The following is a 27,126-nucleotide window of genomic DNA, read 5'->3' as shown; positions in this document are numbered from 1 at the left end:
TTGTGATTTATCTTTGACCAATTGGGGGCAAATAAATCTGCTGCCTGATATCAAGCTTGCTTGGAGTTTCTTTGGGAAAGGTTTTATGCATATTGTAAACAAGCATGCTCCCATCAGGAAATGTAGAGTGAAGGGACGTGTTTTTCTGCAGAATTGTCCAAGTTAATCCATCAGTGCAACATTTCTTGGGCAAAGCCAGAAAAAGTGATTCTGCCACTGATTGGTCTGTTTTTCGACAATTAAGAAATAAATGTACCGCTCTTCTTAGAAAGGCTAAATCAGAATATTACTTATCTGTCACAACGGAGAATCTCAATAATCCAAACAAATTTTGGAAAATGATTTGGTCTCTATCTGTAAACAAATTTTACCAGTCTCTAACAAAATTTGTCATAACAGATTCAGGCCCTGTCTATGATAAAAGTGAAAATTTATACTGCTTTAATAAGCATTTTGTTTCATCTGGTTCTTTATGTGACTCTTTAGGAGCAGTTCATGTGACTTCCTGCAGAGACCCTCCAGTGTCTTTTGAGGATTCGTTCAATTTTGATCCTTTTACAGTGCAGCAAGTTCATAAAGCTCTCAAAACATTAGATCACAGGAAATCTCCTGGACCAGACATGATAGAGCCCTATTTTTTAAAAATTGCAGCTGATTTTATAGCACAACCCTTAATAATCCTTTTTAATCTTACAGTCCAAAATAAAGAAATTCCATCCATTTGGAAATCTGCTTTTGTTACTCCTTTATTAAAAGTGATCAATGACATACTCGTTTCTCTTGACAAAAAATAGTATTGTGCCTCACTTTTTATCGACTTGTCAAAAGCTTTTGATACTGTGGATCATGCTGTTTTACAGCAGAGACTTCTTTGTTTTGACATGTCAGATCATGCAGTTTCCTGGTTTGCTAATTGTTTGAGTGGCAGGACTCAGTGCATTAAGTGTGAAGGTGTTTGTTCTGAATATACGAGTGTCCACAAGGGGGTGCCACAGGGCTCAATACTAGCTCCCCTTCTGTTCATTATGTATATAAATGAACTTGCACAAAATGCATCAAATGCTAACATGCATTTTTATGTGGATGACACAATCATTTATTGTTTTGGATTAACTCCTGCTAAAGCCATTGAATCCTTGCAGAAAGCTTTTACTATTGTGCAGCTCTCACTTCAGCTAAAACTAGTCCTCAATGCTGATAAGACTAAATTTATGCTGTTTTCAAACACTAAGAAAGTTCCTCAACACGTTACAGAGGTGGTTCACGAGTACAAATATCTTGGCATCTTACTTGACGACTCCCTCACTTTTAACTTAAGCCACATATTGACAAACTGGTTAAAAAAACTTAAACTCAAATTGGGGTTTTTCTTTAGAAACAAATTATGTTTTTCTTTTGAAGTGAAAAAGCGGCTTGTCACTGCAACATTTTTATCAGTTTTAGATTATGGAGACCTGTTGTATATGAAGGCTTCAGTTCAATGTCTTCATAAGATTGACTATCATGCTTCTCTGAGGTTCATTACCAACTGCAGAATCTGGACTCATCATTGTGAACTGTACTGTCGAGTGGGATGGCCTTCTTTGTCCACCAGAAGACTGGGACATTGGTATATTTTTATTTACAAGGCCATGCTCGGACCGCTACCCTCCTACATTTGCAATTTAATCACACAGAGGAGTATTGAATCTTATTCATTGCGTTCAAATGATCATTTCTTGTTGACGGCCCCATTTGCCTGCACCGAACTTGGAAAAAGGGAGTTTGTTTATTCTGCTCCTTCTACTTGGAACATGTTGCGAAAGGGCTGGAAATTAACAGAATTTATTTCACAGAATGCCTTTAAGTCCAAATTGAGAGCATTTGAGACCACTTCATCACAATGTAAATGTTTTTTTTTTATAATTTTATATTTGCAATTATGTAAATTGATGTAATTGATGTAACTTCTGCTGCCTCTTGGTCAGGACTCCCTTGAAAAAAAGGTTTTTTAATCTCAACAGGACTTTCCTGGTTAAATAAAGGTTTTAAAAAAGTGTATATTATACATGGCCGTACAGAGAGAGTGCCAGCTCAAACCGGAGTCAGATTCCTTGTATTCTTGTAGATACGTAGTAAAATAAAGGCTATTCTGATTCTGATTCTATGCTCTACATAAGATCAGAAGTGGATGAAAATGTTAGCGGCATGAACAGATTTCAGGCCACAAAGAACTTTAAAGCCAATAGACCAACACTCAGCACTGTCTGACATTCTGTATTTCTATAATGCCTTTAAACTGGTCTTGACCAGAGTCAGGCCAACATTTGTCATTCAGTCTGATCCAGTATGAATTTCACCATTACAATTGTTTGTATGCACAAACAACTCTAATACTGATGGTTTGATCTCCTGATTCATCAGAAAATAACTTTAGCTGGAGGCTAAACTAAAGCAGACTAGGTGATCTTTCTAATAGAGAATTTGAAAAGCACCACTAAAAATCACTCCTACTTGGGGCATGACATCAAAAATAACCACAATGATGTCATAAATCCCTTCCTCTCAATATTCTCCATGAAAAAATAACTTCTTAGTTAACTATTATTAGTAGCAAGTTTAGATTCTGGAATAAATATGATGTGTGACAAACAACAAGTAGTGTCAGATAAATGGAACTTAAAATATCAAATGCTAAGGACTGCGTTTTGGAGGTCTGAGTAAAAAACAAACACACAGATTAAAAATGGATTCATAACAATGACAGAATGAAGCTCCAAGAACTTATCTTTTACAGGAACAAAAAGACTTGTGTCATCTTCATCATCTGGTACCACATTTATTTACACTGTTTTTTTGACCTGCGGGATAAAATAAAGGAACCATTCAACACTCTGTTCATTCATGGCAGCACGGTGGATTAGTGGTTAGCACTGTGTTTGCTTCACAGCAAGAAGGTCATGAGATCAATTCCCACCTGGGGCCTTTCTGAGTGGAGTTTGCATGTCCTCCCCATGTTTGCATGGGTTTGTTCCAGTTTCCTCCCAGATTTAAAGCCATGCAGGTTAGTTAAACTGGAAACTTTATAATTGCTCAGGTCTCCCTTGCAAAAGAGATCTTGATCTCAATGGGACTAACCTGATTAAATAAAGACTAAATTAAATTAAAAAAAATGCCAAAAGTCAACTTAATGAGAGAAAACCACAGACTCTATAGGTACTGGACAAAACCTCCATGTTGTCATTCAAAGGTTTTCTGAAGAGCAACTTTCAAGCTCAAATGAGATGGCTCCAAATGTCACCATCTTGGCAGTGCTTAACTCTGCCTTACTCCCAGCCAACCCATAAATGGACAAAGAGGTGGAGTGTGGCCAACACCAGTGTGGCCTTGGTAAGTGGAACAAAGCCTTAAGACCACCCCCACCCCCCCCACCCCAAAAAAGCAAACAAACAAACACAAGCTCAGAGTGACAGGGCAAGTTGGGTTTGGGTGTTTGATTAACATATATTTTTGGACACTGGGACGTATTAAAAATTAGAACCGGCACTGTTGTTCAGTAACAGTTGCACCATCAGTGGCCTGCTAACAGTATCTGCTAACAGTGCTAACATACAATAACATTTTACTCAATGAAAATACCTGGGCATAGGCTTCTTAGATGGTCCATTAGTACAATTAACCACACAGTAAGCCATATAATCAGAGATATTTATAATTAAGTATTCAGAAAGGACAGGCTTTAAGGTTAGAAGCCTCTGCTAGCAGGTTACTGGAGAAGGAATTGTTTTTGCTGGCGCTCAGACTGACCACACCGTTAATTATTCATAACTTAATGGCTTAAAATAAATTAAATTGGTGAGTTATTAAAAAAAATCACCATCCATACATTTGTAATGAACACAGAGACTAGCTATAGAGACCAAAATTATTTTCTATACCAGGCAGTACACATGGTTATTTCTGCTCCAAATTTAGAAATCTTAGCATGGAGGTCTATGGGAGTCAGCTTCAAGTGGCCATCCAACAAATACAAGTTTAGGCTTCATTTATCAGGCCTTGAGGAAAAATGGTACAGTTAATTCAAAAATCAGTATTGAGTGAGCTGACAAAGTGCAATATGGGCATTTGATCTGATTCAGTTAAAAAATACTGATGACCTTCAAAATACACTCACTGGCCACTTCAATGGGAATACTGTGTTAACTCTGGGTTGGACCCCCCCCTCTACCTTCAAAATAGACTTAGTGCTTTGTAGCAATCAAGAAAGTTCAGGAAACATTCTGCGTGAAAACTCCCAGCAGATCAGGAGTTTTTATTGCCTGTCTGCAACAACAACCGTGCCATGCTCAAAATAACTTCTCCATCCTGGTGTTTTGCTTTGAACTTCAGCAGATCCTCGTCACCATGTCTACATGAATAAATTCCTTCAGTCTGTGCGGCGTGATTGACAAAGTAGATATTTGCTTCATGAGCAGCTGAACACACACACCTAATGAAGTGGCTGGCGAGTGTATCTTGCAGCTTGTTTGATCAATGCTCAGTCAGTACAATCATCTTGATGCTTTAAGGAGACAACAAGCTGATTGCGATTTGATTCATATCCACCACTCTGTAAATGGACTTTTCCATCTGATGCAGACCTCAAAGTGCCCTAACATATTGCCTTTCATTCACACTCACACGCCAATATCAGTGCACGATCACGCACACTGCTCAACTGCTGTTGTATGTGTGCCCTTCGTCCATGTCGTTGCTTTATGTTAGTGTTTTGGCATTCGCTCCCCTGTCTCTTTCTGTGGCCACAGACACAGACAGAAGACAACACCCGTGTTGTCTTCTGTCTGTGTCTGTGGTCTCTCCTTATCCTCTGCCACCTCCTTGTGAGTGTGTGTCATCTGTGGGTGTCCTCCTCGTGGTTCGTTCTTTGTCTATGTCTGTCTCTCCATCGTCTTTTTGATCAGTCCCCTGTCCGTGTCTCTGTGTCTTATTGTCATTGTCTTCCTCATTTGTTTCTTTCGTTTTTCATGTTTGGTTTCCCTGGTTTGCTCCCTTTTCACTTTTGAGTTCCACGTTTATTTTCTGCTTTTGTTCCTTGATTTAGTTTTTGGTTATTGTTAAGTTCTGGTTATAGTTTGATTGTTGATTGCCTCTTTTTATGTGTTAGTACTTCATGTTAGTTTTCCCAATGTTGCACTTTGTACACTTTTGAGTTCCACATTGGTTTTATATCATGTATTTGGATTTATATTTTGATTTTGGTATTTCCACTGTCTTGGGTTGTGTTTTGTTATTTTTGTGGTATGCTTTATTTTTACTTACCTTCGGTTGTCTGCTTAGTTTTTGTCATATTCATTCAATGTCTTTTGTTCCGGCTCCCCTTAGTCACACCTGTCATTTGTCTTATTTGCCTTACATACCTTTTGGACTGTTTGCACTGTGTTTGCACTGTGTTTTGACACACCTCCTGTCTGACCGCAGTCTGTAATTTTGGGTTCACTACAACAGCTAAATGTAACAACTGCACACTTGGGAATGAAATAAGGACCTTGTTCAAGGGTGCCTTAGAGATTGTCCTGTTTGATGGGGCGACTAAACCTGCAACCCTCTGGTCACAAGCCCATATCTCTTTGTTTTAGAGCATCACTTCCCCAACCAGGTACTTTGAAGAGCCAGTCAGAGCTGCTACAGTAAATATCCATTTTAAAATTTAAGATTTAATGTTGTTTGGACATTAATGGGAAAAGACAGACTTTCAAAATGGAAATATTAAGATGCACATCTCAGCAGGGTGAAGTATTAACATTTGGGCTGCCACTAATTATTATTGTAATCAATTAATCTATCAATTATTTTCTGATTAGTCAATTTACACACACATACACACACTCATCTTTGACCGCTTATCCAAGATTGGGTCGCAGGGAGCTGGAGCCTATCCCAGCAGTCACAGGGCATGAGGCAGAGTACACCCTGGACAGGACGCCAGTAGCCTTTTTATTCTAAATATGTAAAAGGCCTCTACAGGGGGAATTTATGGGTAAAAAAAAATCTCACAGACAGCTTTGTCTCTTCCTGAGATATAAAATAAAAACAGAAACACAGTGGCGTATTTTAAGATGAAGTTGATAAATAATAATGATACTGTTCATCACACAAGTTAAGATTTTTGAAGTATATGCCTAATTAGGAAGGATACTATTTACTACAATTTCCCAGAAATAAAATAATTAGTGTTCTGTGATAGACTGGTATTGCTAGGATAGGCTCCAGCTCTGTGTGCTATTTAGTGTGGATTTTGGCATGCTGAGTTCAAACATCACAATAAAAAATGGTTGATTGACTACTGTTTCCAAGATGTTTAAATTTTCACATTTTATGTCTATAAAATTATATTGTGTTGACAGAGTTTTCATGATGAATCATAAACATAGGTCTTTTCATGTTTCTGATTGTTTATACGAGGGAAGCGATGCGCAGCGGTACGAAGCTCACTCCTGGTACAGGGAGTCCCAAACAGGAAGTGCCACATTTTGAGTCCACAGTGAAAGAGGAAATGTCAAATGTCAAACACTTCCTGGATCGACACTTCCTGGATTGGCAGACGAGATCTTGTGGAATCTCGTGGGAACTCAGTGGCAAGTTCACACTGAAACAGGAAGTGCCAAATTTTGAGTCCACAGTGAAACAGGAAATGTCAAATGTTGAACACTTCCTGGCATGGGTGGAGCTGGGTTGCACTTGACTTCCCTGAAATCTGACTGGACACCCCAGGTGCCACCCGGATGATTGACATGTCATGGCACGACACAGCTGGTTGAAAAGAGCCATTTTGAAATTGGTGACACATTTTGACTGCTAGGTGGCGCAGCCGATCTGCTCTGTGTCAGCCTGATCCTGTCAGATCTCAGAAGCTAAGCAGTGTGGAGCCTGGTTAGTACTTGGATGGGAGACCTCTTTGGAATACCAGCAGCTGTGTGTTTCTCCAGGTTACACTGGAGTTGTGTCAGGAAGGGCATCCGGCATAAAGCTTGTGCCAAATGCCTACTTTTAGTACACAGAAAATTCACAAGAGGTATCGATAAGGGAATCGATAAGGAACTGAATTGCTAAGCAGAACCGATAATGGTATCGATATTGATAAAATCTTATCAATACTCATCCCTAGTCAACACGCCGGACGACGCAACTCGAAGCAGGGCCGGTGTGAAAGGGGCTTAAGATGCAAACAAAGGAAATGCTTAAAACAGAGGTGATTAAGAGAGCACTATCAATCAATCAATCAATCAATTTTTTATATAGCGCCAAATCACAACAAACAGTTGCCCCAAGGCGCTTTATATTGTAAGGCAAGGCCATACAATAATTATGTAAAACCCCAACGGTCAAAACGACCCCCTGTGAGCAAGCACTTGGCTACAGTGGGAAGGAAAAACTCCCTTTTAACAGGAAGAAACCTCCAGCGAACCAGGCTCAGGGAGGGGCAGTCTTCTGCTGGGACTGGTTGGGGCTGAGGGAGAGAACCAGGAAAAAGACATGCTGTGGAGGGGAGCAGAGATCGATCACTAATGATTAAATGCAGAGTGGTGCATACAGAGCAAAAAGAGAAAGAAACAGTGCATCATGGGAACCCCCAGGCAGTCTACATCTATAGCAGCATAACTAAGGGATGGTTCAGGGTCACCTGATCCAGCCCTAACTATAAGCTTTAGCAAAAAGGAAAGTTTTAAGCCTAATCTTAAAACTAGAGAGGGTGTCTGTCTCCCTGATCTGAATTGGGAGCTGGTTCCAGAGGAGAGGAGCCTGAAAGCTGAAGGCTCTGCCTCCCATTCTACTCTTACAAACCCTAGGAACTACAAGTAAGCCTGCAGTCTGAGAGCGAAGCGCTCTATTGGGGTGATATGGTACTACGAGGTCCCTAAGATAAGATGGGACCTGATTATTCAAAACCTTATAAGTAAGAAGAAGAATTTTAAATTCTATTCTAGAATTAACAGGAAGCCAATGAAGAGAGGCCAATATGGGTGAGATATGCTCAATCCTTCTAGTCCCCGTCAGTACTCTAGCTGCAGCATTTTGAATTAACTGAAGGCTTTTTAGGGAACGTTTAGGACAACCTGATAATAATGAATTACAATAGTCCAGCCTAGAGGAAATAAATGCATGAATTAGTTTTTCAGCATCACTCTGAGACAAGACCTTTCTGATTTTAGAGATATTGCGTAAATGCAAAAAAGCAGTCCTACATATTTGTTTAATATGCGCTTTGAATGACATATCCTGATCAAAAATGACTCCAAGATTTCTCACAGTATTACTAGAGGTCAGGGTAATGCCATCCAGAGTAAGGATCCGGTTAGACACCATGTTTGTAAGATTTGTGGGGCCAAGTACAATAACTTCAGTTTTATCTGAGTTTAAAAGCAGGAAATTAGAGGTCATCCATGTCTTTATGTCTGTAAGACAATCCTGCAGTTTAGCTAATTGGTGTGTGTCCTCTGGCTTCATGGATAGATAAAGCTGGGTATCATCTGCGTAACAATGAAAATTTAAGCAATACCATCTAATAATACTGCCTAAGGGAAGCATGTATAAAGTGAATAAAATTGGTCCTAGCACAGAACCTTGTGGAACTCCATAATTAACTTTAGTCTGTGAAGAAGATTCCCCATTTACATGAACAAATTGTAATCTATTAGACAAATATGATTCAAACCACCGCAGCGCAGTGCCTTTAATACCTATGGCATGCTCTAATCTCTGTAATAAAATTTTATGGTCAACAGTATCAAAAGCAGCACTGAGGTCTAACAGAACAAGCACAGAGATGAGTCCACTGTCCGAGGCCATAAGAAGATCATTTGTAACCTTCACTAATGCTGTTTCTGTACTATGATGAATTCTAAAACCTGACTGAAACTCTTCAAATAGACCATTCCTCTGCAGATGATCAGTTAGCTGTTTTACAACTACCCTTTCAAGAATTTTTGAGAGAAAAGGAAGGTTGGAGATTGGCCTATAATTAGCTAAGATAGCTGGGTCAAGTGATGCTTTTTAAGTAATGGTTTAATTACTGCCACCTTAAAAGCCTGTGGTACATAGCCAACTAACAAAGATAGATTGATCATATTTAAGATTGAAGCATTAAATAATGGTAGGGCTTCCTTGAGCAGCCTGGTAGGAATGGGGTCTAATAAACATGTTGATGGTTTGGATGAAGTAACTAATGAAGATAACTCAGACAGAACAATCGGAGAGAAAGAGTCTAACCAAATACCGGCATCACTGAAAGCAGCCAAAGATAACGATACGTCTTTGGGATGGTTATGAGTAATTTTTTCTCTAATAGTTAAAATTTTGTTAGCAAAGAAAGTCATGAAGTCATTACTAGTTAAAGTTAATGGAATACTCAGCTCAATAGAGCTCTGACTCTTTGTCAGCCTGGCTACAGTGCTGAAAAGAAACCTGGGGTTGTTCTTATTTTCTTCAATTAGTGATGAGTAGAAAGATGTCCTAGCTTTACGGAGGGCTTTTTTATAGAGCAACAGACTCTTTTTCCAGGCTAAGTGAAGATCTTCTAAATTAGTGAGATGCCATTTCCTCTCCAACTTACGGGTTATCTGCTTTAAGCTACGAGTTTGTGAGTTATACCACAGAGTCAGGCACTTCTGATTTAAAGCTCTCTTTTTAGAGTAGCTACAGCATCCAAAGTTGTCTTCAATGAGGATGTAAACTATTGACGAGATACTCTATCTCACTTACAGAGTTTAGGTAGCTACTCTACACTGTGTTGGTATATGGCATTAGAGAACATAAGAAGGAATCATATCCTTAAACCTAGTTACAGCGCTTTCTGAAAGACTTCTAGTGTAATGAAACTTATTCCCCACTGCTGGGTAGTCCATCAGAGTAAATGTAAATGTTATTAAGAAATGATCAGACAGAAGGGAGTTTTCAGGGAATACTGTTAAGTCTTCTATTTCCATACCATAAGTCAGAACAAGATCTAAGATATGATTAAGTGGTGGGTGGACTCATTTACTTTTGAGCAAAGCCATAGAGTCTAATAATAGATTAAATGCAGTGTTGAGGCTGTCATTCTCAGCATCTGTGTGGATGTTAAAATCGCCCACTATAATTATCTTATCTGAGCTAAGCACCAAGTCAGACAAAAGGTCTGAAAATTCACAGAGAAACTCACAGTAACGACCAGGTGGACGATAGATAATAACAAATAAAACTGGTTTTTGGGACTTCCAATTTGGATGGACAATTCTAAGAGTCAAGCTTTCAAATGAATTAAAGCTCTGTCTGGGTTTTTGATTAATTAATAAGCTGGAATGGAAGATTGCTGCTAATCCTCCGCCTCGGCCCGTGCTACGAGCATTCTGACAGTTAGTGTGACTCGGGGGTGTTGACTCATTTAAACTAACATATTCATCCTGCTGTAACCAGGTTTCTGTAAGGCAGAATAAATCAATATGTTGATCAATTATTATATCATTTACCAACAGGGACTTAGAAGAGAGAGACCTAATGTTTAATAGACCACATTTAACTGTTTTAGTCTGTGGGTGCAGTTGAAGGTGCTATATTATTTTTTCTTTTTGAATTTTTATGCTTAAATAGATTTTTGCTGGTTATTGGTAATCTGGGAGCAGGCACCGTCTCTACGGGGATGGGGTAATGAGGGGATGGCAGGGGGAGAGAAGCTGCAGAGAGGTGTGTAAGACTACAACTCTGCTTCCTGGTCCCAACCCTGGATAGTCACGGTTTGGAGGATTTAAGAAAATTGGCCAGATTTCTAGAAATGAGAGCTGCTCCATCCAAAGTGGGATGGATGCCGTCTCTCCTAACAAGACCAGGTTTTCCCCAGAAGCTTTGCCATTTTTTGGACACCACTCAGACAGCCAGCAATTCAAGGAGAACATGCGGCTAAACATGTCACTCCCGGTCTGATTGGGGAGGGGCCCAGAGAAAACTACAGAGTCCGACATTGTTTTTGCAAAGTTACACACCGATTTAATGTTAATTTTAGTGACCTCCGATTGGCGTAACCGGGTGTCATTACTGCCGACGTGAATTACAATCTTACCAAATTTACGCTTAGCCTTAGCCAGCAGTTTCAAATTTCCTTCAATGTCGCCTGCTCTGGCCCCCGGAAGACAATTGACTATGGTTGCTGGTGTCGCTAACTTCACATTTCTCAAAACAGAGTCGCCAATAACCAGAGTTTCATCCTCAGCGGGTGTGTCGTCGAGTGGGGAAAAATGGTTAGAGATGTGAACAGGTTGGCGGTGTACACGGGGCTTCTGTTTAGGGCTACGCTTCCTCCTCACAGTCACCCAGTCGGCCTGCTTTCCCGGCTGCTCGGGATCTGCCAGAGGGAAACTAACGGCGGCTAAGCTACCTTGGTCCGCACCGACTACAGGGGCCTGGCTAGCTGTAGAATTTTCCACGGTGCGGAGCCGAGTCTCCAATTCGCCCAGCCTGGCCTCCAAAGCTATGAATAAGCTACACTTATTACAAGTACCATTACTGCTAAAGGAGACCGAGGAATAACTAAACATTTCACACCCAGAACAGAAAAGTGCGGGAGAGACAGGAGAAGCCGCCATGCTAAATCGGCTAAGAGCTAGTAGCTACGCTAAGCTAGCGGATTCCTAAAAACACGCAAAGTGAATCATGTGTAAATAATTTAGAGGTGATTCAGCAGAAGGAGTGCTTTAGTTAAGGCACGTAAAGATTATACTGAGAAACAAATCGTAATCTAGATAACTAGATCAATCTAACTGCGCAGATTAAACAGTTAACAGATACAGAAAAACACCGCTGTGCTCCGGAACAGGAAGTGATACAATACCGCAGTGAGAGCCAACTAGTTGGCAGAAAATGTATGCCATGCTTATGCTCCCAGCATATTTACTGAAAATAAAGTGTGACGGACCTAAATGAAATTGTGAGGCATGTGAGAATGCAAATAATGAAAATACTTAAAGTGGCAGGAGGTTATGAGGGTCGTAATTGGGGGGGGCCTGGAGAGCTTTACTTAGTGGTCTGCTATCACCGTACAGACCGAGCAAACGAGGTTAATAATTTGTTTATTATATGGCTGTTATACATATAAACACGCAAACTTACAGTATCACCCGAATATGCTGCTGACAGTGTTGAGCTCATTTCACTTTCTTCACCTCCATGAAGAACTTGCTAACAGATGGTCCGGTCGTTAGCTGGTAAGCTTTCAATGTGTGTGTTTTTTTGATAATATTCAGATATTTATTGAGTACGTTCATGGCCGATGTGGTTTTTCTAACTGTGTTTTTATCTTCCTGGTTTGTAACGAAAATACGCATTGCCGACCGACTGTCATTGTCGCGCTGATCAGCTGTTTGTCATTTGTGCTGATTAGGGCGGAACTGTCGGCCGGTTAGCGCGCGTACCCAGGCCCTTTATAGGGGCGGACTTTATTCATGCCGGATGTTACTGTAGCGACAAGTAGTGGTTGTGGGGCGAGTTTTAAGTTATGCTCGTTCCGATTGACTTTAAACAACTGCGCGTGTACCCGCAAATAATCTGTGAAAGGCAGCCGGTAAGATTTTTGTGTATTAATATGATCACACTGTTGGGCGTCTTTACTTCTGCCCCACGTCGCTACTTGCGCTTGTGAAGGCGCTGTAGGCAACATGGGGCGTCGTTCGTGTGTAGTTTGGATGGGACGATTCGTAAATATTTGTTGCTTGTACGAAAGGGGATTTTTTGTGTATGTGGTGTGGGCGTGAATATTCACTTAAATTCACGTGCATTGAAGCTGTAAGCCGCTTGGCTGCGGGCTTATGTTTTAAATTACGATTTTTGATTGTTACTTTATAGTTTGATAATATAAGCTGCTGATTATTTATTGTGTAAGGAGCAATTTGTTCAATCGCGTGGCTGTATCAATCAGTAGTGATAATGAGGACAATAATTTGGTGTTGGCGGCTTTTATATGTATTTTAGGAAATGAAATTGATTAAATGATAAGGTACGTGTCGCTAAATTAATTTAAGTTATTTGGAAATGGTTTATGGTATATTATATTTACAGTTGTGTATGTATGTGTGTTTTAAGGTTTTTTACCTGGTGGCATTAAAGCAAAACCCAATAAACAAGAAGTGGGAAATGTTACAGCGTCATCTGAGTAAACATCTGCTGCATGATTAAGGAATTGCGGGTGAAATCCCTTCGAGCGTGGGGCGCAGTAAAATAAGGAATAATGCTCGACAGTAAAAAACCGGAGCCAGTCATCAGCAAGATAAGAAACAAAGTTTAAGCTCCAGCTAAAATAATGGCGGAATCAAAAGGTTTGCAACAGCTAAAGACTAACAGGAGCACCGCTAAGAGGCAGTTTTCTAGACTAGCTAACTCAATTGCAAGATCATGTAAGAGCATGTCCGTGGATGAGCTGCAGGATGCTTTTACCAAGATTGCAGTAGAAGCAGACAAAGTGATTGATGCAAATGATGACCTAGAGGCGGCTCTGTCAGAAACCTGGGATAAAGATGGTGGATCTGCTTTGAAGCGGGAACAGTGTGAAGACATCAAGGGTACTGCAAGTGTGTGCGAACAGCGATTGGAGGAGGAGCAAAGTAGGATTCGACATATGATTTGGAGCAATTTTGGGCACCCTGAGTTATCTACTGCACTAGAGTTGGCTGAAGCTGAGTATGAGAGATCCTCGGCCCATGCTGCAGACATGAGGATGGAAGCATATGAGTATATGCTAAGTCAACTGGAGACTCGTGTCAAAGCGGCAAAGGAGGCGCATCACAAGTGGAGCCGGTGGGCCCCTTCTGCGGTGAGGGAGGATCTTCAGCAGAGAATTAAGGAAGTCGAGATTTGTGCAGCTAAGCTGTTTTCAGAGAAGGTTCTCCTGATTCAGGCAAGGGTGGAAAACGAAGTGCAAAGAGTCTTTGATCCCTGTTCACAGGCACCTGCAATTAAGCTGAGACCTGCTGCCCTTCCCCGATTTGATGGCAACAAGAGGAGCTTTTATAGTTGGCGCAAAGACTGGGAAGCACTCCAGAGGCAAGGGGAACCTACTGGTTCGAAAGAGGTCAAGAAGTTCCAGTTGCTTGACAGTTTGGAGGAAAAGGTGGCAAGAGACCTGCGGCTATCTACATGTGCTACTGCAGAAGATATATTTCGAGTTTTAGAGAATTGTTTTGGAAATAAAACAGCTATAGCACTGGAAATAGTGGAGGAGCTGCAGGCTCTGCCCCCGGTGAAGGGTCATCAGCCTCGGAGAATTGTGGACCTTATAAGGGTGATTGAGAAAGCCTTGAGTGACCTAAGTGAGCTGGGTGACATAGGGGCTTTAAGGAATCCACTAATGACAAAGTCGCTGGAAAGTAAGTTGCCGGATTTGTTAAAAAAGGAGTGGCTTTTGTTTGTTGCGGAGAAGAGGTGTGAAGAGCCACAAAGGGACCGCTTTGAGATGCTATTTGCATTTCTAAAAGGTCAAGAGCAAATTTATGAGGAATTGGAACAGTTGAAAGATGAGGAATTCCTAAGAAGGGAGCAAAGAGTTCAACCAAAGCTCGCCAGGACAAAGGCAACAAGGACAGGAAACCCCCAAGGAGGCTGCATTGTCTGTGGGGAAAATGGTCACAAGCGACGTCTGTATCGGTGCAGAAGGTTTAAATCTCTCAGCCTTGCTCAAAAGAAGGAAGCAGTTCAGAAGCTTGGGGCATGTATTAACTGTCTTGAGGTCCACGAGGAGGGGGAATGTAAATCGTCATTCTGTTGTAAAGACGAAAGCTGTAAGGGCAGGGGGGTGAAGGAGCATCATTACCTTCTATGTCCTAATGCTCTGGGTTCTCAGAAAGGCATGCCGAAAGCTAGACCAAAACTGAATTCAGTGGATCATAGTGGGAGAAGGTGCACCGAAGAGCAAGAGGAGTTCCTAACGCAGATTCCCCCAGAATTGGCCAAGCAATGTCGTAGTGTCTTCTGTAACACCACTGCAAGGACATTTAATTCCGTACTTGGTGATCAGTTGATATATGACGACAGTCCTGAAGAGTTCCCGGTTATTATGATGATTTTGGAGGTCACTGCTAATGCCGGGCAGAAAATTGGGACTTTGATAGACCTTGCATCAGACACCAACTATATTACTCATAAAGCTGCAAGTGAATTGAAGCTGAGGAGGGAAGATGTCATTCTTGTAGTGCACGGAGTTGGTGGCATGCAGACTATGGTGGAAACAAAGAGATACCTGCTGAAAATTAGAGTTAATACTTCAAAGGGCACCTCGAGATCTCACCAACTTGTTTGCTATGGTCTTGAAAGCATTGCAGAGATTCACCATCATGTCTCTGCCAAAAGGTTGCAAAACATCTTTTCAGATGTCCCCTTGAGGGAACTTGTTCGTCCGACACAAATTCAGTTACTCATCAGCCATAAGGAGGGCCGACTTGTTCCACAAAAGGTGCGTTCAGTAGGAGACCTCGTTCTATGGGATGGCCCTTTGGGTAAAACTGTTGCAGGCTCTCATCCCGACCTCATGGAGGAAGTTAACATCACAGCCCATGCCTCACGTACTCACTTTGCCCGCTCTATGCGGAGTGCTGCGGAAAAGTATACAGAGTTCATCCACAAGTGAGAAAAGAGGCTACCTCAGGACACTCTCGCTACTACCTTAAGCACCAGTCGAGATTTTATAAGCTGGTGGAAGTGGGATAGCATTGGTGCTGCCTGTGAGCCCCGATGTGGCGGGTGCCGTTGTGGCAGGTGTCAGCCCGGTGGAAAGGAGATGACCCTGTTGGAGGAACGAGAGCTTGAGCAGGTGAGGAGTGGCCTGACCTATGTAGCTGGGGACCACCATAGTGACAAGCCTCATTGGCATGCAAGGTACCCTTGGACGGAGGACCCTCTAACGTTACCGAACAACAGAAGGGCTGTGGAGGCTATGTTCTTGAGGACAGAGCGGCAATTGGGCAAGGAGCCTGAGTGGAAAGTGGCCTACAAGGCGCAAGTCCATGATATGTTTGAGCGGAAAGCTGCCATCAAGCTCTCAGAGGAGATGGTAAAAAGTTGGGCTGGGCCCGTATGGTACGTAAACCACCTTATTGCTCCAAACCCCCATTCAGTCACCACCCCTGTTCGTCTTGTTTGGAACAGTAGTCAGAAATTTAGGGGCCAGAGTCTTAATGACCTCCTTATTAAAGGCCCCGACGTGCTGAATAACATTCGTGCTGTCCTACTTCGGTTTCGGCAAGGCGTGTATGCTGCATTGGGTGATATTAAAAAGATGTATAACTCGGTTTGGTTGGAGGACAGAGAGGTGCACCTCCATCGGTTTCTCTGGAGAGATTCTGAGGCTGAGGATATTGAGGAATACGCTATTACAAGAGTCAACATTGGCGATAAACCTGCTGGTTGTATTGCACAGGTAGCAATGCGAGAGACTGCAAGCTTGCCGGAGTTTGTCCACCTTAAGGAAGAGCGCCGTATATTGGAGGAAAATTCTTATGTCGATGATATACTTACCTCCCATAACGACTTAGAACGACTCAAGCAGTTGACAGTTAATGTTGGGCAAATCCTTGAAGCGGGTGGGTTTCAGCTCAAGCCTTGGGTGTACTCCGTTCAGAGTGGGAGGGAAGACCTGGAGAAGCGAAAGCGAGTTACCCCCGCTGTCTTTGTTCTTCCAAATCAGCTTACTGAGGAGGATAACAAGGCGTTGGGAATGGGTTATACCCCAGGTGTGGATGAGTTCCACTTAATGGTTGCTGTAAACTTCTCAAGGAAGCGGAGAAAGATGAGGCTGGGTGCTGACCTGTCAAAGGAGGAAGTGAAGCTGCAGGCTCCGAATCCGCTCACTCGAAGGGAGCTCCTTAGTCAAGTGTCTGGGTTATATGATCCTCTTGGATTTGTGACTCCTGTTAAGCAGAGGGGAGCTATCCTTGTAAGGAGAGCCTTTCAAGAAGTGAAGGAAAAGGGCAGCCAAGTTGAGAGCACGTGGGACACTCCTCTGTCTGACTCGCTTCGAGAAGATGTTATCTGCCTGCTGGAGGATTATATCGAGCTTGGCAAGTTGAGATTCCAGAGGGCACTGACTCCTTCTGACCCAAAAGCTAAGCCTTGGGGCATTACCTTCTCTGACGGCAGTGAGTACTCTTATGGCGCAGTGTTGTATTTGAGATGGAGATGCCAAGGAAAGGTGTTTGTTCGGTTGGTTGAATCAAAGGCCAAGCTGACACCGTTGGAGCATAAGGGAGATGCGGTCAAAGCAGAGGTCTGTGGGGCTGTCTATGCTTCTCGTTTGAAGAAATACTTCCTGAAGAGTTGTAAGATTAATGTGGGGAAGTGGTACCATCTGGTGGACAGCCAGACGGTCCTTGGGGCAATTCAGCGAGAGAGTTATGGCTATCAAACTTTTTTTGTCAACCGAATTGGAGAAATTCAAAGTAACACCAATTCCCAAGACTGGTGGTGGGTCCCGGGGTCTTTGAACATCGCAGATATTGTCACTAGAGGAGCTGGACCCAAAGATTTGGATCAAGGGTCCCAGTGGCAGGCTGGGCCGGGATTTCTTCATCTCCCAGAATGGGAGTGGCCCTTGAAGTCTGCAAAGGATGTTGCTGCAGCTGCAAGAGACAATGTTATTAAAATCCAAAAGAAGACTTTTGGTGCTTTACTGACCCGGGTTCGAGCCAAAAAGTTTGACAGGATCTCGAACAAGCCTGAATTAGACCTACACAGGCCTGTGGCAGGAACAATGTTGAAAGAACTGCTGGATGTTAAAAGGTTCGGCAATCTGAGGAAGCTGCTGAAAACTGTTGCGTTGGTATGGAGGGCAGCAAAAATCTTCCTTCAAGGAAGGGCCAGAGGATTAAAGTGGGAGGCAGTCCAGCTGGCTGGAGTTTGTACGCCCCAGGAGCGTGATGATGCTTTCCGAGATCTCTGTCTGGCAGCCCAGGAGGGTAAGAATTTCTCTAATACCACCATGGACAGACTTGTTGTGTGCAAGGATGAAGCAAGCGGGTTATTGATTTGTGGTGGTAGAATTCAACACTTCAAGGAAGACAAGATCGGTGTTCCATTATTACCGGCTGAGTCTTGGCTTGGTGTTCTCTTGGCCCGACAAAGTCATCAAGAAGGGCATGAAGGGGCTGCTGGAACGCTATTAAGGATGAGGAGCAAGGCTTGGGTTGTTCATGGTAGACGAGTGGCCCAAAAGGTCATTAACCAATGTATTGTCTGTCGAAAAGCAAGAGCAAAAGTATGTAAGCAAGTGATGGGTGACCTACCCTTTGAACGGACAAGGCCTGCTGCCCCCTTTCAGTTCATCACAGTGGATATGTTTGGACCGTATCTGGTGAAGGATGATGTCAAAAAAAGGGTAACAACTAAAGTCTGGGGAGTCGTCTTTAGTTGCCTTGCAAGTAGAGCACTTCACGTTGAACTTGTCAGCAGCATGTCAACAGAAAGCTTTCTTATGGCCTATCAAAGGTTTGTCGCTTTGAGAGGTCATCCCCAGAAGGTCTGGTCAGACCCTGGGACCAACTTCATTGGGGCTAAACCAGTCTTAAAAGATCTCTATGCATTCCTTCTGGCTCAAGATACTGCTGGCTTGGAGGAGTATGCTGCAAGTAATGGCACGAGCTGGGCCTGGAAAGTATTACCTGCTGACTCTCCCCATCGAAATGGAGCTGCGGAAGCTGCAGTGCGGGTTGTGAAGCGGGCTCTTCAAAATCTCAATAAAACAGTCAATCTCACCTTCAACGAATTCCTCACAGCTCTTCAGATGGCGGCTAACCTGGTGAATGAGCGTCCAATTGATGCAAGAATCCAGAGTCAAGAAGATCGGATCCAGTATGTGACACCGAACCACCTCCTGCTGGGTCGGGCGTCTCAGGATGGAGACTTCAAGACCTTTGATTTCGAAGGTTATCCGTTCAAACGCCTTCAAGAGATTCAAACCCAAGTTAAAAGCTTTTGGAGGTTCTGGTGTCAATTGGCTGGTCCAAATCTCTTTATTAGAAGTAAGTGGCATACGCTCGAGAGGAATGTTGCTGTCGGAGATGTTGTCTGGCTTTGTGACCAGAATGCTCTGCGTGGTCAGTTTCGTCTGGGAAGGATTGTTGCTGTCAACCCGGATCGCAGAGGTGTCGTGAGAGATGTGGACGTGCTCGTCACTTCTGGCCAGTGTCCTCTTGCCTTACAGCCCGGACAATTAGGGGAAGATCTGAGGGCGAGGGGTAGTGGGGTTGTACTTCACAGGGATGTGAGGCGGCTAGTTGTTCTGCTACCTATTGAGGAACAGGGGTTATAATTTTGATGTGGGCGACCTTCAATGCGGACAATGTAACTTGGGTGCGTGTGCGCATGAAGCTCGAGTGGGAGGTGTCGCGCTGATCAGCTGTTTGTCATTTGTGCTGATTAGGGCGGAACTGTCGGCCGGTTAGCGCGCGTACCCAGGCCCTTTATAGGGGCGGACTTTATTCATGCCGGATGTTACTGTAGCGACAAGTAGTGGTTGTGGGGCGAGTTTTAAGTTATGCTCGTTCCGATTGACTTTAAACAACTGCGCGTGTACCCGCAAATAATCTGTGAAAGGCAGCCGGTAAGATTTTTGTGTATTAATATGATCACACTGTTGGGCGTCTTTACTTCTGCCCCACATCGCTACTTGCGCTTGTGAAGGCGCTGTAGGCAACATGGGGCGTCGTTCGTGTGTAGTTTGGATGGGACGATTCGTAAATATTTGTTGCTTGTACGAAAGGGGATTTTTGTGTATGTGGTGTGGGCGTGAATATTCACTTAAATTCACGTGCATTGAAGCTGTAAGCCGCTTGGCTGCGGGCTTATGTTTTAAATTACGATTTTTGATTGTTACTTTATAGTTTGATAATATAAGCTGCTGATTATTTATTGTGTAAGGAGCAATTTGTTCAATCGCGTGGCTGTATCAATCAGTAGTGATAATGAGGACAATAATTTGGTGTTGGCGGCTTTTATATGTATTTTAGGAAATGAAATTGATTAAATGATAAGGTACGTGTCGCTAAATTAATTTAAGTTATTTGGAAATGGTTTATGGTATATTATATTTACAGTTGTGTATGTATGTGTGTTTTAAGGTTTTTTACCTGGTGGCATTAAAGCAAAACCCAATAAACAAGAAGTGGGAAATGTTACAGCGTCATCTGAGTAAACATCTGCTGCATGATTAAGGAATTGCGGGTGAAATCCCTTCGAGCGTGGGGCGCAGTAAAATAAGGAATAACGCTCGACAGTCATGGTAACCGGTCCGGATATGGGAAAATATCTGACTGGTAATCAGCCAATTACAGCGCACGTAGCGTCGCAGCCATATAATAATATCGTTTATAGTGGTGAAGAGGTGTGCGAGACTGCAGCTTTTGTTTTTATATCTCAAAAACATGATGGGATTAGCAAAAACTAACACCAGATTCAGAATCAGGATCCCCAAATTACCCAAAATCCGTTGAAAAACACCATGCAAGAAAAACTGTGTTGACCAGTGTAATATTTCACCTGTTCTTTTTGCAACACTAAACAGCAAGAGTTATATATTAACTTTTAGTAACATAGAAGTAACATATCTTAAAAACTAGAGCCAAACAATATTTTCATTCTCAGTGGCCCAAAATTAGTAAGCTTTGACTATATTTATTTCAGAAGCATTTTGGCTGTAGACCAGTGTAATTAGTGTTGTTGTACTTGAAAGGTCTATTGGTCACCTGTTGTGTCCGCGTCACGTGGTGGAGGTCATATACACTGTAAAAAATAAAGTTAACTTAAAAATCATCAGAACCAGCTGCAAAAGGTTTTTAAGTTTTCTCAACTTTAGTTGTGCTGATATATTCTCCTAAGTAAGCCTTTGAATTCACACAGTACAATAGGTTAAGTTGACTCCACTTTGGATTGAGTTAAGCTATTTGTGTCTGGGAGAAGCGTATAATTCATCTGTACAGCCTATTCTCATGACAAATTCACTGTAAACTCAAGTTCCTACCTCCAGAATTCTTAACCCTCTGGGGTCCATTGACATTTTTCATACCCTACCCTACATATTCCATGGATGGGAGACTGTGATGATGTCACAACAAGATGTTGGATCATCTCAGCAGAAAAAAAATGCATTAAGTCATTTTATAATTGTTATTATTGTTAATCTAACCCTAATGTGCATTTCTAAACACTACATGCATGAATATGAATATGAATGAAATATCTCGCCTACCTTTTAGTATGATATACAAAATGCATCATGGGGTGGCATGGTGGCCACGTGGTCAGTGCACTTGCTTGCTTCCAAAACAAAAAGTTCCTTGTTCAAGATCAACTGTGCCTATTCTCCATGTAGAGCTGTGTGAGAAAGGGCATCTGGTGTAAAACTGGTGCCAAATCAGCATGCAGGTCCATGTCAGGTCTGTTGTGGCGACCCCAAGCATACAGGCAGAAGCTAAAAGAACTTTATCACAGAAAACACACAAACCTACATCATTCAATGTCCCCCCCCCCCCCCCCCCCCCCCCCCCGACTCAAGCAGGAGAGTGTAGCAATGGTCGAGATTTGGGGTTTATGGGAACAAAGTAGCAAATCAAAGAATTTAAATATTTCCTGATTGTTTCATTTCAGTTACATTCAACAGAAAAAAAAAACATGGCCACATCTCCGCACAACCCCGCAGAAAGGATTGTGGGCAAATGCACCCAGCAAACTGCTGTGCGTGTGTTTAGATATTACCACAACATTGTCTGGGAGACTGAAAAAAGACAAGAAACAAAGATGAGCCATTCCTTCTAATGGTTGCCAGAAAACAATGGACCACTGAAGGCACTGTTATTCCCAGCTTTAACTGTGATGCACCGGTGCATTCCACAAAATGCGCCGAGTGTACAAAAGTGATGTAAGTGACAACACTGATGAATCATTCCAGTTGAAATAAACAAACATAGCAAATATGAAGGAATTTTCCCAAACAGCAGCTGTGATGTTTGTATTCGATATGAAAACTGGACTTTTTTGTGACTTGGTTGCTGGTGCTTATCTCTAGATTCTGTAGCGTGAAGCAGATAATAGCTTACAATTCCCATTTGATAGGACACCAGTCTGACACAGGTCACTTCCCCAGCCAAGGCCGGTACCCATTTACAGCTGAGTGAACTGAGACAATGCAGATGAAGTGTCTTGTCCAAGGACACAAGTAGCATGAGAGGAAATCCAATCTAGTGACCAATACACTGGTGGGGGGGTGTCTTTTTTCTAAAAACTAACTCCTGTTCAAGCTTGGGTCTATGTAACAAAAACAAATGAAATGGCTTTGCTGTTCCAATGTGTTCACAGTAGACGGTACCTCAGCTGCCATGTATTAGTTCATGGAGTCACTGCACGTGTGATATGACTCTGGGACTTTCAGGTCTGTTATGTAACAGTGCATTAACAAGTTCTGAAATTAGTACTGCATACCTGTGGTGTTACTGCTTAAGGTGTCATTACATCTTGTTAAACCTAAGCTAATTATGTACAAGCCTGTTGTAGTTTCCTCTGCAGCACATGTTAATTATTCAGCTGGTGTGTTTTGTGGCTTGACAGAATAATTACCAGTGACTGCCATCTCTTGCCATATTATCATCTACTACATACTGTAACAGATCTTTACCCCAGTGTACGATAAAATTACTCTGACAGTGACAACATCAAGAGATATGACGCATGCTCCTACACTTGGGTACATGAGTATTTGAACAAGTACATCCGCCAAGGATGTAATAAAATCATTGGCGTTTATTTACAACCCCAATTCCAATGAAGTTGGGACATTGTGTAAAATGTAAATAAAAACAGAATACAATGATTTGCAAATTCTCTTCAACCTATATTCAATCAAGGATTACATCAAAACTACTGCAAAGACTTTGACCAATTTTTCACCACAGATAGATATTAGGCCATGGAAAATTCCATTGAATTTTGGAGGTGATCAGGATCCGGATTCTGGACAGATAGATAGGAAGACTCCACTGAATTCTGGAGGTGATCATCTAATATTTGTGTCAAGTGATTTTTTTTTTTTGGCTTATTTAATGTTAAGGCTAATGGCGTTAGCACTTTTAGCAACTATCAAGAAATGATGAACCTGAATTTAACAGTGTCCCTCCGCAATACTTCTTCATACTGTATCTGTATTAGATAGATAGATAGATATAGAAAAAGTAGAGTAGATTAAGGTATAAAAGGTATGAGGTATCACAGTATAAAAATAGTACAAAGAGGATATCTGGTGCCAGTGGTGGGCACAGCTAACCAAAAAGTTAGCTTTGATAACCGCTAATCCACTAACTAAAAAATTTACGCTAAACCGATAAACCACTAAAAAACTTTGCAGAAGCTACAGCTAACCGCTAACTTTCAGTATTGACTCTGATACACTATCAGCTACTGACAAGCCAGTTTTGAGTTTAAGCACAATCACAAACCCCACGAGTCAGAGCTTCTGTCTATGTGCTCCCTGCCTACTACTGTAAGGAAGAGTTGTTTACATTCAACATACAGTGCCGCAGACGTGTGGCAGAAGTCATGAAAAGCAAAGCAGGTTTGACTTATGGTTTTGATTTATAAACCAAATTAATCCAGATAGTTTATCTAAATTAATGTCAACTCTGTCATTTTTACAAAGTGAAAATATAACACATCTTTTCATTTTAAAATAATGCGCTAACTCTGAAGGTTTGAACATTAACACACGCAGATGCCAAAAGGCATTATGGGAAAATGAGCCTCTGCTCATCACTGGTTGGTTGGTTTATTTATTTGTAAAAACCAACACACAAGTTACTGTAACGTGTGTGTTGGTTTTTATAAATAAATGTGCACTATTTACACTGCCATCCAGTAGATGGGTCAAAATGCATAGAACACTGATTGGATTCCCTGCCACATACTGCGTGTGTTGTTATCTAGGTAGAAGCCTTCAAGCTTTTGGGAGTATGCCCTTTTAGCTGTTCTGACAGTTTTACGCAGCTCGTAACAGGCCCAGTTATATTTTTCACTGTCTCCTGACTTGTAAGCCACATGCCTATTCCTGATTTCCTTGCGGACATCTGAGTTAAACCATGGTTTTTGATTTGGGAAAACACGGACAGTTCTGGAGGGGACATACGTACATAGACATGCACCAGCTGATGTAATTGCTAACTGTATACTGGCTGTGGCTTCTTTGAATACTGACATACAGGTATCTGTTAGCTCTAAACAGCTCTCCAGATTTGCCAGTGCATTGTCAGACCAGGTGTTGGTGGTTCTGATTATGACCAGGTCAGCTTTTAGCTGTTTGATTTGTGTAGGTTTCAGAAGGATTGCCAGATGATTGGTTTTGCTGACGTGGGGTTTCGGCTTGGCAAAGGTGTTTCCAACAAATTCTCAGATTTTGCTGAAACGGACCTTTCAGATTAGGGTTATAGTTATGTTGAGGTAACAGTTAAGTTATGGTTAAAGTTAAGGTTATGGTTCTGAGAAGGTTTTAGCTGTGTTCAGGGTTGAGTTTGATTCATGTTTGGGTTACATTAAAGTTATAAACAGATTTAAGCTTTGTGTAATAAACTGCATTTCTATAGCACTTTTCAATCTGGAACAGACACTCAAAGTGCTTTACAATGATAAATCACATTCCCCCTTACACCAACGTAAGATGCTCAACTGCACACCAGGAACAACTTGGGAATTAAAGACTTGCCCAAGGGCCTTGGATAATTTTCCAGTCTGACAGGGATTTGAACTGAGGATCCTCTGGTCTCAAGCCCACCACTATAACTTATAGCATTAGTCTCTCATATCATTAGTTATCATGAACAAAGATTTTGTGTCTTCACAAACCAGGAGACACACCACAATTTCCAAGCAGACACTCCCCTCCAAAGTATGATGGGATGTAATTACTGAGCTGATGAATCATTCATTTCAGTGGGCGTAACAAGCTAGCTCCTAACACTAAGTAGACGTAAAGTTGGGAGCCACATTATGACTCATCTGTTATTTGGCACATAATAGAGAAATGCATCTTCTCTCATGAAACACCATACTGTAGAACAAGAGTTACGTATGTAACTACGGTTCTATGAATTCTGGGTGAGCACCAGAGGGTTAGGGTTAGCACCTGGATTATCTCATGTGAGCATGTGCAGAGGTCGAGTTCTTATACCAACAAAGTCACATTAGTGGGCGTGACCTGGATGATGTCAACCAACAATATAGACCGTGTCACCCAGCAGTCGGTTCATTTGGAATCTATCAACAAGACTCCGAGGGATAACCAACCCTGGCGGTCATCTGGGATTCACAGAACCATTGCTACATACGTAACTCTTGTATTATTTCATGCCTCCTGACCACCAGAGGGCAGTACTTAGCACCTGGATGACCTCATACCAAGAAGGTCACAAGAAATCTGCACTTACCAAACCTCAGTTGAAGTTTGATGAGGCCGATAATACAGCTGTCGTGACAGGGTAAGGAACTGCCACATTAACTCTGTAGAAGCAGGCGAAAGTACAGGAGGAAGCCCACATTGCTGCAGCATGGACATCACTCCGTGGAACACCTCTCAGGGCAGCCCAAGAAGTGGACATGCCCCGGATTGAATGACATCACATCAGAGGAGGTTGACGGTCGGCGGACCTATAAATCTGCAATGTAGCGTCAATAATCCAATGTGACGGTCCTTGTTTGGACAAGGCACAGCCCTACCTGTGTCCTCCCCCCAAGCAGACAAACAGAGCATCAATTCTGTGGAACTCAGCTGTGAATTCAACATAACGTCTAAGTGCATTTATGTTCATTGTTAGTCGGTTTTATATTTTCTGTTGTGTTTTTAATCAGGTTCTTTTTGTCTCTTTCTCTAAAGTTGGATTGCAGCATTATTAGTTACTATTACTGTTATTGTTGTTGTTGCTATTATTATTATTACTAATATATAAACAAGAATAAATTAAAAAAATATTACAATTTGTAGTATATTTGACTCTTTTATGACAACAAATGCTGAGCCATTAATTATTATACAGAAAACAAATACACACAAACGTGCTGAGATGCGAACAGCTTAATGCTAACTTTAACATTGAAAAGGCCATAAACATGCTTACTTGGCATCGGTCCCGTTTTTAAGTTACAACCCCAATTCCAATAAAGTTGGGACATTGTGTAAAATGTAAATAAAAACAGAATACATTGATTTGCAAATCCTCTTCAACCTATATTCAATTGAATACACCACAAAGACAAGATATTCAATTTTCAAACAGATAACCTTTATTGTTTTTCTGCAAATATTTGCTCATTTTGAAATGGATGCCTGCAACATGTTTCAAAAAACTGGGACAGTGGTATGTATACCATTGTGTTACATCACCTTTCCTTCTAACAACACTCAGTATGTGTTTGAGAACTGAGGACAATAATTGTTGAAGCTTTGTAGGTGGAATTCTTTCCCATTCATGCTTGATGTACGACTTCAGTTGTTCAACAGTCCGGGGTCTCCATTGTCGTATTTTGCCCTTCATAATGCGCCACACATTTTCAATGGGCGACAGGTCTGGACTGCAGGCAGGCCAGTCTAGTACCCGCACTCTTTTACTGCGAAGCCACGCTGTTGTAAGACGTGCAGAATGTGGCTTGGCATTGTCTTGCTGAAATAAACAGGGACGTCCCTGAAAAAGATGTTGCTTGGATGGCAGCATGTGTTGCTCTAAAACCTGGATGTACCTTTCAGCATTGATGGTGCAATCACAGATGTGTAAGTTGCCCATCCCATGGGCGCTAACACACCCCATGCCATCACAGATGCTGGCATTTGAACATTGCGCTGGTAACAATCTGTATGGTCTTTTGCCTCTTGCGTCCAGAGGACACGACGTCCAAAAACAATTTGAAATTTGAACTCATCAGACCACAGCACACTTTTCCACTTTGCACCTGTCCATTTCAAATGAGCTCAGGCCCAGAAATGGCGGCGGTGTTTCTGGATGTTGTTGATGTATGGCTTTCGCTTTGCATGGTAGAGTTTTAACTTGCACTTGTAGATGTAGCGACAAACTGTTAACTGACAATGGGTGTCTGAAGTGTTCCTGAGCCCAC

The 27,126-nt window shown here is 42.0% G+C and overlaps 1 protein-coding gene and 1 long non-coding RNA gene across 2 annotated transcripts in view; one reads left to right on the top strand and one right to left on the bottom strand.

Moving 5' to 3' along the window:
- Nucleotides 1–27,126, bottom strand: part of phf2 (PHD finger protein 2) — a 170,324-nt gene that overhangs the window by 93,932 nt on the left and 49,266 nt on the right.
- Nucleotides 1,589–26,737, top strand: LOC117507486. The gene is made up of 3 exons (XR_004559724.1): nt 1,589–2,035; nt 9,887–9,897; nt 26,727–26,737. It is a non-coding gene; the product is annotated as an uncharacterized LOC117507486 (long non-coding RNA).

Source organism: Thalassophryne amazonica, chromosome 3 (assembly GCF_902500255.1).
Source record: "Thalassophryne amazonica chromosome 3, fThaAma1.1, whole genome shotgun sequence".
Classification (NCBI taxonomy): Eukaryota; Metazoa; Chordata; class Actinopteri; order Batrachoidiformes; family Batrachoididae; genus Thalassophryne; species Thalassophryne amazonica.
Note: the sequence above shows the minus strand (reverse complement) of the source record. Positions and strands in the feature narration are given on the sequence as shown.